Genomic DNA, 12,022 nt, shown 5'->3' with positions numbered 1-12,022 from the left:
CTTGGTTTAAAATAAAAGGGTGTTAATATTTTTAGGTTGTTGTTTTCAGGGGTCCCAATGTTTTACAATGGTTTGTCACAGTAATAAAGCTTAAAAAATTATCCCATTAGTATGTTTTGGTAATGTAGAAACAATTGGCTTCACTAATGCATTCAATGTTATCATAAAAATTTCAAACCAATCCTACCCTATCTGAGAAAAGTTAATGTGAAACTGCTTACTTTGGTTCTTCCAGAAACTTGTTGGGTAATAGTGAAAGTATTTAATATGCTTCTTGGATGAGTGGGTAGTTCTATGTAGTTCTTTTTCTAAAGGACATGGAAAATTCCTGGGTGCCAGTATTAATCTCCTACTTTCTCTAATGAACTGAGAATCTGATCCAATCTGATGAAAACTTTCTCAAAGACCAAGACAAGACTCAGCTGTTAAAGTTCTAGGTGAATTTTGTTTTTTGCACTAGACTTAAATTTACACCAACACCTCACCTACAGAGGTTAGTCTGTCCATTTCTTCTCCACCCAGGCCTTAAAACATCACAGTTAGCATACTCTCCTTTCTTTACATTGCTGGCCTCCTTGTTCTGTGCTTAATTAAATAGTGAACAACTTTACCAAAACATCTAGGATATTGGTCAGAACTTATGTACACATTGGATATTAATATATTTCACTTGAAACAATGTCTTCTTTAGATCTTAAAAAAGATTTCTATGCTAATAAGGGTTTTTAAATGTTTACCCAGATTTTGTGTCAACTTTTAAAAAAAATTCATAGACTAGAGGCATTTGAGAAGTTGGAAGGAACCTTAGAAAGCCAGGGCAGTGGTCTGTGAGCCAAGTTCAGCCTGTAGACATGTTTTATTTGGCCCCTGTGGTATTTTAAAACTATTTAGATTAGTTGCCAACATTGAAAAATCAAGCAGTTTCACATAAAAATCTGGATTTGAAAGGGGAACCCTCGTGCACTGCTGGTGGGAATGCAGACTGGTGCAACACTGTGGAAAACAGTATGGAGTTTCCTCAAAAAATTAAAAATGGAGCTGCCTTTTGACCCAGTGATCCCACTTCTGGAAATATATCCTAAGAATATACAATGGTGAGGAACACATATATGAAAAGCAGTCTGTCTATGCAAGCATAGTGGAGTCAGAGTGCCTGGGCTTGAATATCAGTAAACCCTCTTAATAACTGTGTGACTCTTGACAAGTTGCTTAACCCCTATGAACCTTCAGTTTCCTCATCTATGAAAAGTACTATATTATCCTATTTTATTTTTTAAATTTATCTTTATTGTTGAGAGTATTACAGATGTCCCCCATTTCCCCCCCATTACCCCCCTCCTCTGGGTTCCTGCCCCATCCCAGGCCTTCACCACTCTATTGTCTGTGTCCCTGTGTTATGCATGTTATCCTATTTTAAGCCAGGGTTATTGTAAGGATTCAATGAAACTATACTTGTAAAGCTCTTAAAACAATATCAGGCACAGAGTGATCAACAAAGATGAACTATTTTTATTTCTTTCTTAGTTCCTGCATTGTTTGTAAAAACACATAAGCAGTTGACATTTGCACTGAATGGGCAGCAATTAACAATGTGCTATCTGAGCTAAGAAATTAGAAGGGGCAGATAGAAAAGAAAAAGTGACCCCTTAAACTGATGGTAATTTCAGTTGCTGTCTTCTACCTTGTGGCTATCTTCATAATGAGCTTTTAATTTTTTTATTTTTTCTTCAATTACAGTTGACATACAATATTATATTAGTTTCAGGTGTACAGCATAGTGGTTAGACACTTATATAACTTACAAAGTGATCTCCTTCATAAGTCTAGTGCCAACCTGACACCGTACATAGTTATTACAATATTATTGACTGTAGTCCCTATGCTGTACTTTATAGAGCAGCACCTCTTACCCAATTCCCAAATATAGGCCTAATCTCAACTGAGAATGGCTCTCACTCCAAAAACATTCCTGTCTAGAAAACAAGTCAAGAATTCATTTGCCTTCATTTTTATTCAATTTTGCCAAAGCCATTAATCCGTAAACAACATAAAGTATTTAGCTCTTCGGAATTCAATTGCTGTTAATATTCAGCTGACTCTAAGCTCGATTTAAACTCAGGGTGAGAGGAGCTGTGCATATTCATACCATAAGCATATATGGTAGAAGTCTGCATGTAGCAACCTGGACTAAGAAAATAATTACACTGACGTGATTTAACCCCAAACAGAAGAAACCTCTCAAGTCTAAGTGGACTCTACCTCAGTGGGTTTTTCTGGCTTCCCTCAGCTCTCATAATTCTATAAAGGAACATTAGCCTATGATGTGTGTGACCACATTAAAAAAAAAGTTTTGCAATTATCAGTGGCTTTCAGCTCGGAAGTAACAGAAAAATGGTTCAATATTACATTTAAATATTCTGAAGATGTATGTGCTTTTGTTTTGAATTTCTTTTTCCTCAGTGATATCGGTTGTACTTAAACAGTGAACAACTGAAAAATTAATGGATGAAAAGTAATATTTAATTAACTTGCTCTTATCAAACTCCATGTCCCATGCTATATTTAGCAAATGAACTAATAGAGAAAGCTGCTGCAGAATTAGTCAGCACATCAGCCTGTTAAATATCAAAGAGCAGAGGAGGCCTTTTGTCTCAGCATTGAACCAGACACTGAAAATGCATCTAATTTTAGCATTTCCAGAGGAGGATAAAAAGATGTGAAACACAATAATCAAGAAAAAGGTCACACGCAGCCCAAGTACATGTTTGTCAGGGTAGAAATGCTGGGAGGGTGGCCACAAGTAAGAGGTCTGCCTGGAAACCGGAATTCATCACAAGTGAATTCTCTAAAAGAATTTACCATTAAAAAAAGCCAAGACCCCCATCTACACAAGAGGTCCAAGGGAGTAATAAAGAGTATTAAGTAGGTGCCAAGGGTTTTTTGTTTGTTTGTTTTTGTTTTTTCTTTCTAGAAACAATTTCATGCGGTCTACTTTAGCATTTAAGGACTCTGGAGTATCATCGGTGCAATTGAAGGGAAGGATTAAAGGAATAAAGGAAAAGCTTTCTTTTTAGGGTGAGTTTTTATTTTCTATAGAAAAGCTTCTTTTATTTGGAGAGTGAAATCCAGGTGTAGATGGGGGAAGGAGTAAGTGGGTGAGATACTTCTTCAAGAGAGCCTACCAATTCTAATATGTTTGAAAGGTTTTATTGTATTATGAAGGCAGGGTGCACATTTTTTTTAAGTGATTTTTTTTTTCTTTCTTATATGTCTTTATTGATTTCAGAAAGAGGAAGGGAGAGGGAGAGAGAGAGGGAGAGAAACATCAATGATGAGAGAGTCCTTGATCAGCTGCCTCTTGCATGCCCCCTGCTGGGGATTGAGCCTGAAACCCAGGCATGTGCCCTGACCGGGAACTGAACCGTGATCTCCTGGATCATAGGTCAATGCTCAACTGCTGAGCCACGCTGGCTGGGCAGGGTGCACATTCTTAACAAACACTGTGTAAAAAGAAAGAAAAGTGAGCTTTGATTGATTTTGATGTCCCAACGCCCTGGACCAATGATTGGCACATAATACGTCTCAAAAAATATTTGTCGAGCCCAGCCGGGCATGGCTCAGCGGTTGAGCGTCGACCTGGGATCCAGGCGATCAGGGTTTGATTCCTGGTCAGGGCACATGCCCAGGTTGTGGGCTCGATCAATGACTCTCTCATCATTGATGTTTCTATCTCTGTCTCTCCCTCTCCTTTCCTCTCTCTGAAATCAATAAAGATATATTTAAAAAAGAAAAAAGAAAAAAGAAAAAGTTCCAGTCAACTGAACAGAGAGCTCTGGAGCTGATACTTTGCCCCAACAGAGTGTCCCACATCAAGTGAAAACCTGGGCCTTTATCCCTGTCTCAGTCAGTGAGTGGATGTGGGTAGGCTATCCAAGAAAGGGCATGCATGTAGGTGAAGTGGTTTTTTCAGCTGAAGCAGGCCCTGACGGAGCTGACAATTGAAGGCTGCACACTGACCACACTCTCCACAGCTGGGTAGCAAGTGCTTTCCTGAAGGGTGATCTGTATAACACATCTCCATGTCTACTTCTCTTCCCACTAAAAGTAACTAGATCTCCTTGGAGAAGTGGCTCATCCCATGTCCAGGGCACAGAAAGAACACTAAAGTGAGCCTACGTTATCTAGTTATATGAGAAAGCAGGGAAATGCTCCCAAAATTAATAGACTCATGTAAAAAAGACACAGGAGCAAGCTAGCCTAGGCCCCCATTAGCCAAATTTGGGATAATTTCAGCATCAAAATAAGTAAGGACAGGGATGAATTATAACCCATTAATAATAATAAAGAAGCCATAATATGTACAAATCAATTATAATTCTACACACTAGCCATGAACAATCCAATGGTGAAGTTAAGAAAACAATTCCATTTATAACAACAACAAAGGAATAAAATACTCAGGAATAAATTTTTTAAAAAATATAAAACCTATACTCTTGAAAACTATTAAATATTGTTTAAAAAATGTCTAAATAAATTGAAAGACATCTACTGTTCATTAATTAAAAGACTTGTGAAGATGCAATACTTTCCTAATTGATCTAAAATTCAATGCAATCTCTATCAAAATCCCAGCTGTTTTTCTTTGCTTTTTGCAGAAACTAACAAACTTCTTTGTCATCAGGGAAATGCAAAACAAAACCACAATGAGATACGACTTCACACACATACCAGCATGGCTATACTAAAAAAGACAGGCAATAGCAAGTGTTGGCAAGAATGTGGGGAAATTGGAACCCTCACACATTCCTTTTAGGAGTGTAAAATGGTACAGCTGCTTTGGAAACAGTGGCAGTTTCCCAAAGCTTAAACATAGAGTTACCAATTGATTCAGGGATTCCACTCTTAGGTATATATGCAAGAGAACTGAAAACATATGTCCAACCTGGGTGAAATGGACAAATTCCTAGAAGCATACAATCTTTCAAAGCTGAATCAGGAAGAGTCAAAAAACCTGAATAGACCGATAACAACTAGTGAAGTTGAAGCAGTAATAAAAAAAAACTCCCAGCAAATAAAAGTCCTGGACCAGATGGATTTACAGGTGAGTTTTACCAAACATTCAAAGAAGAATTAACACCTATTCTACTCAAACTATTCCAGAAAATTCAAGAGGAGGGAAAACTCCCAAACTCTTTTTATGAGGCCATTATTAGTCTAATTCCAAAACCAGATAAAGACACTGCAAAGAAAGAACATTATAGGCCAATATCCCTGATGAACATAGATGCTAAAATCCTCAACAAAATACTAGCAAACCAGATCCAGCAATATATTACAAAGATCATACAACACAACCAAGTGGGATTTATTCTGGGGATCCAAGGCTAGTATAATATTTGCAGATCAATAAATGTAATACATCACATAAGCAAAATGAAGGGCAAAAATTATATGATCATATCAATAGATACAGAAAAAGCATTCGATAAAATCCAGCACCTATTTTTGAAAAAAGCTCTCAGCAAAGTGAGAACAGAGGCAACATACTTCAACATAATAAAGGTCATATACCACGAATCTACAGCCAACATCATACTCAATGGGCAAAACCTAAAACCATTTCCCTTAAAACAGGAACAATACGGGGTTGTCTGTTTTCACCACTCTTATTCAGCATGGAAGTGCTTGCTACAGCCATCAGACAGGAAGAAAACGTAAAAGGTATCCAAATTGGAAAAGAGGAAGTAAAACTCATTATTTGCAGATGACATGATATTGTACATAGAAAACCCTAAAGACTCTATCAAAGTACTACTAGGTTTGATAAATGAATCTGGCAAGGTAGCTGGATATAAAATTAACATCCAAAAATCAAGAGCATTTTTATACACCAACAATGACCTTTCACACAGAGAAAACAAACCATTTACCATTGCAACTAAAAAAATAAGATACCTTGGAATAAACTTAACCAAGGGTATAAAAGACCTGTACTCAGAAAACTACAAGACACTGAAAAAAGAAATAGAGGAAGATATAAACAAGTGGAAGAATATACCATGTTCATGGATTGAAAGAATTAATATCATTAAAATGTCCATACTACCCAACACAATCTATAGATTCAATGCAATTCCTATTAAAATACGAACAGCATGTTTCACAGACCTTGAACAAATATTTCAAATATGTATATGGAACCAAAAAAGACCTCGAATAACCGCAGCAATCTTGAGAAAGAAGAACAGAGTTGGAGGGATCACTTTACTGGATATCAAACTATACTACAAAGCCATTGTAATAAAAACAGTGTGGTATTGGTACAACACCAGACATATAGATCAGTGGAACAGAACAGAGACCCCAGAAATAGACCCAAGCCATTATGGTCAGTTAATGTTTGATAAGGGAGGCAAGAGCATACAATGGAGTAAAGACAATCCCTTCAATAAATGGTGTTGGGAAAATTGGACAGGTACATGCAAAAAAATGAAACTAGATCACCAACTTACTCCATACAGAAGAATAAATTCAAAATGGATAAAAGACTTAAATGTAAGTCACAAAACCGTAAAAATCCTGGAAGAAAACATAGGCAGTAAAATCATAGACATCTCACATAGTGGAATTTTCACCGATACATCTCCTAGGGCAAGAGAAACAAAAGAAAAAATTAACATATGGGACTACATCAAACTAAAAAGCTTTTGCACAGCAAAAGAAATCAGCCTCAAAATACAAAGGAACCCCACAGTCTGGGAAAACATATTTGCCAAGGATACATCTGATAAGGGGCTAATTTCCAAAGTGTACAAAGAACTCATGGAACTCAACAAAAGGAAGACAAACAATCCAATTAAAAAATGAGCAAAGGACCTGAATAGACATTTCTCCAAAGAGGACATACAGATGGCCAAGAGACATATGAAAAAATGGTCAACGCCGTTAATCATCAGAGAGATGCCAATTAAAACCACAATGAGGTATCACCTCACACCTGCCAGAATGGCTACCATCAACAAAACAACAAATGGCACGTGCTGGTGAGGATGTGAAGAAAGGGGAACCCTAGTACACTGCTGGTGGGAATGCAGACTGGTGCAACCACTATGGAAAACAGTATGGAGGTTCCTCAAAAAATTAAAACTGGAACTGCCTTTGACCCAGTGATCCCACTTCTAGGAATATATCCTAAGAATCCTGAAACACTAATCAGAAAGAATATATGCACCCCTATGTTCATAGCAGCACAGTTTACAATAGCTAAGATCTGGAAACAGCCCAAGTGCCCATCAGTAGATGAGTGGATAAAAAAGCTGTGGGACATATATACCATGGAATACTATGCAGCTATAAAGAAGGATCTCGTACCCTTTGGGACAGTATGGATGGACCTGGAGAATATTATGCTAAGCGAAATAAACCAAGCAGAGAAAGACAGATATCACATGATCTCACTTATACGTGGAATCTAAAGATAATAAACTGATGAGCAAAATAGATTCAGTGACATGGAAGCATGGATCATGCTGATGAATCTCAGAGGGAAGGTGTGGGTGGGTGGGCGGAGAGAGATTAACCAAAGAATTTATATGCATATATGCATAACCCATCGACACAGACAATAGTGTGGTGAAGGCCTGGGGTGGGGCGTGGGTGCAGGGCGGAAGGGATCAATGGGGGAAAAAAGGGACATCTGCAGTACTTTGAACAATAAAAAACACATATGTCCATACAAAAACTTGTGCACAAATATTCACAGCAGCATTATTCATAACAGCCCAAAGGGGAAATGACACAAATGCCCTTCAACTGATGAATGGATAAAAAAAAATAATGAAATGGACAAACAAAATATCCATACAATGGCCTATTATTCAGCAATATAAAGGATGAACCTTGAAAATATTATGCTAAGTAAAAGGAGCCATACACAAAAGGCCACATATTGTATCATTTCATTTATTTGAAACATCCAGAATAAGCAAATGCACAGAGAAAGAAAGTAGATCAGTGATTGCCAGAAGCTGGGGAGAGGGTGAAATGGGAAATTACTGGGGGGTGACTGCTAGTGGGGTTTGTTTTTGCATTATGAGAATTTCCTGGATAGTGGTGATGGTTGTACAACTCTGAATATGCTACAAACCCATGAACCATACAACTTACAAGGGTGAAATTTATGGTAGATGAATTATATCTCAATTTAAAAACAAACAGGTGTTAGCTAAGCCTGCAATGGCAATCAAATTGCAATATATAAATGTACCAAATCAACCTGTAGAAAAACAAAACAAAAAAGTGAAACTAAAATCAGACAACAAAAACACCAGAGTAGGGGGTGTCGTGGGAGAAATTGTTTGGGAGAAGAATAGAGATACTCATTCCATTGGAGTAAATGATATAAATAGAATTTGTAACTTCTAAAATGGCTGGAAGAGGAGGGAATAAATAAAGCCATGATGTTTAGTCAAACAGATAAAAATAAGTTGCATAATGATGTATAGTAATGGTATCACTGATGTACATTAAACATAAAATCATAAAAGAAAACCAACTCATAATAGTGGTTCACCCCGAAGAGAGAAGGGGGTAGGACTGAAGGCAGTGGCCAATATTAAATATTTATCTCTAATATTTACTCTTTTATTTTCCAAAAAGAGAGACTTAAAGTAAATATAAACTGTTAACAGCTGTTAATTCTGAGTGGTGGGAGCATGAGTGCTCATTATGTTACTTTTGGTACTTTTCTTTTTAAAAATATCTGAAAGTTAAAAAATAACAGGAAAATATACTGTATTGGATTTTCAGCCCACTTTTATTGATTTCGTGTGTAATCCTGGCCAAGTCATAACCTTTATTTAACACACTTTTTAACTTGTAAAAAAAAAAGATTAGCAATTGTACTTGTGTAAAAATGCGTATATCAAGGTGTGAAGGTGGGGAAGGAATATGATATTTGCTGAATACCTACTATATGTCTAGCACTGTGCTGAGTGTTGTACATGTGGTATGTAATTTAATTCCATCTTCATATTAATGCTGTAATTTAGAGAACACCAGTTCCAAACTGCAGATGTGGAAACTGGGATGAGGTAAATTAAGTCAAAATAGGTTATGAATATCATTGGGGATACACGAAAAAAAAAAAAATGACCAGGAGTCGAAGGGCACATTCAGTTGTAAAGAAATCAGTTTCTAGACTCTCAACTTCCTAAAATTGACCTCCTGGGAATACTGAGTCTCTCGAAGGTGGGTTCTCCTTCCCCACCTCTTTCTAAACAGCCCTTCTTTCATTTTACAAAAGACAACCATCTCCCCCCACCTCTCCTTCCTTAATCTGACTTTGGTGCATTGCCCCTCCCCCACAGTGTGGAGTGGAGGTGGAGCAGAAACCTCCAAACAAAGGGACAGGCCAAAATAAGTGTGATGGTGTGGAAAAAATGAATGACCCTAATCATTGCTCAGCAAGACCTTTTGCTTTTCTTTCAAGAAAATTGCTGAAGAATCTAATGGAATTGCCAGCTAATAAATCATTAAAATTAATTTTTGATGATAGGTCACAATCGGATTCTTTATATACAATGCAGAAGAAATGCAAAGAATTGTTTGACAATGCTGTGAGAATTTTTATTTTTCATTTCATTCTATCCATTTCTGTGAACAAAGCTTCTTAGCGTTTACATTTTTAAAAGAAAAAAGGAATCAAAATAGAATCAATATATAACCCTGTCTCATTCTAGCAATAAGTAATATTTATTTCCAAATGCATGAACTAATTGAAAAACACCTCACCCATCTTTAAGAGATACAGTTCCAAAACAGTTTTACATTGTATATTTAAATTATTTTCAACTTTTATAAAATATTGAAGTTCTTTTTCCTAATTGTGTACTAAGGATAATTCTATCCAGAAAACATTTTTTTAAACCCATGGATCCTTATTGCGATAGGAAATTTTTAAAATTAATTTTAATTGTTATGGCTATTGGTGGGAATGTAAACTGGTGCAGCCACTATGGAAAATAGTATGGAGGGTCCTCAAAAAATTAAAATTAGAGCTACCATATAGCCCAGCACTCCCACTTCTGGGTATTTATCCAAAGAAACCCAAAAGAATATATGCACCCCTATGTTCATTGCAGCATTATTTACAATAGCCAAGATATGGAAGCAACCCAAGTATCCATCCACAGATAAATATATAATTATGTGAGATATATATACACAATAGAATATTATTCAGCCATTAAAAAGAATGAAATCCTGCCATTTGAGACAACAATGGATGGGCCTGAGGGCATTATGCTAAGACAAATACTGTAACTTATGATCTCTCGTATGTGGAATCTAAAATAAATAAAAACCAAACGCATAAATATAGAGAAAGGATTGGTCGTTGCCAAAACCAGGGAGGTGAGGTGGAAGGATAAATGTGTGAAAGAGGTCAAAAGGTAAAAAAATAATTTTAATTTATGTTCATATTTTTGTTGCAGATAAGTATATAGAATGAGCAAAAGCAAACTTATAGACATAAAATATGTTACCTTAGGATGAAATTCTGTGGGAGAATTGGAATGGAGATGAGTTTTGGGAGGAAAAAAAAATGAATGATGTAAAATTTCCCATTCTTAAAGATGTATTAATCATGTATTTTTTAAATAGCTGATGGTGGGCATGAAAAAGCCATTGTATTTATGGTCAATCGGACAGACTCAAAAAAGTAACATAACCACTTTATTTTAGAATGTCGTTATTGACTATATACCAAAATAACTTCCTTTGTAACTATTTAAGCATGGGATGAAACATTTAGCTAAGAGAGGGTAAACGTTATTTTAGGGAGCATGTGAGCAAACATTTTCTTGTTTTTAATCTTTTAAAAAATCTCCACCCCCTCTCTTTTAATATAGTCACCAGCAAAAGTTTGGAGGCACCTGAGTTTATAACTTGCCCTAGGCCACACAACCAATAAGTGGCCAAGCTCAAACTTGAATCCCTGTCTGCAAGATTCCAAAGCCCATGGTCTTTTGACTATACCCAAGAGAAACAAGGGATTCTATGTTTCATATTTGCTTTCAAGGGTGCTTTAAATTCTGTTGAAATCTAAGACCCTTCTCCTCATGCCTGTTTCCTTACTCAAACAGAAATGGAAAAGATCAGATCTGAGATTATACCATCTGAATTTAGTCATCCTGAAAGAAATTTAAGAAATTAAACAAATTTATTGTTTGCTTCTGCAACACAGTCCCCCACATACTTTAAGTGGAACAATGTGTCCCTATGACCCACAAAAGTTGAGTTCAAATCCAAGGATATGGAGTGTTAAGAGGCAGACAGAACTGACGTTCAGTGTAGACCAATCCCAAGCAATGTCCTAGCACCTAGTAGGAGAGCATCACTAATATCCGCAGAAGGGAGGAGGAAAGGGAAGAAGTGGGGCAGGTGGGAAAGAAGGTGGGGGGCAGAATGGAAGGGAAAAATGAAGAAAGGAAGGGGGAGGAAGAAAGGGGTTTTGTGAGAAATGACCCACAAACACTGATTGAGTGCCAAAGGATGGCCAGAAGATTCCCTGGTAGAGGGCGTTTCATCCCGGTGCCCTCCAGATTGGGTGCCTCTTGGCTATTTTGGGCTGGTATTCTATTTGGGGAGTCCCTGCTCCAGAGCTAATTGTTCTCAGCTAATTGTGGGGCAGATCAGCTTCTTCTTTTCCTAGCAAGTATGAAGGACAGCCTCTCTCACCATCCAGAATGACCAAACTTCAGTGCTTCTGAAGGCTTGGGAAGGGAAAAGGGAAGGTCCAGGTCCCTGGTGCGAGGGAGAGAGAGAAGGGAACTTTGCAAGGGCTTATGCTTTCTCCTAAAGAAGGCCAGCGCCCAGTTTGTGAACCCGGTGGGTGGGAGGAATTGGAGTCATCAAATTGGATTTGCTTGATTCCTACATACACAGCAGCCTGACCCCTACTCCATCCCTTGATCAGCATATACCTTCTTGGTCTTCACAAAGGAGAAAGCTCTTCAGC

The sequence above is a fragment of the Miniopterus schreibersii genome (genome assembly GCF_964146895.1).
Source record: "Miniopterus schreibersii genome assembly, chromosome: X".
NCBI lineage: Eukaryota > Metazoa > Chordata > Mammalia > Chiroptera > Miniopteridae > Miniopterus > Miniopterus schreibersii.
Note: the sequence above shows the minus strand (reverse complement) of the source record.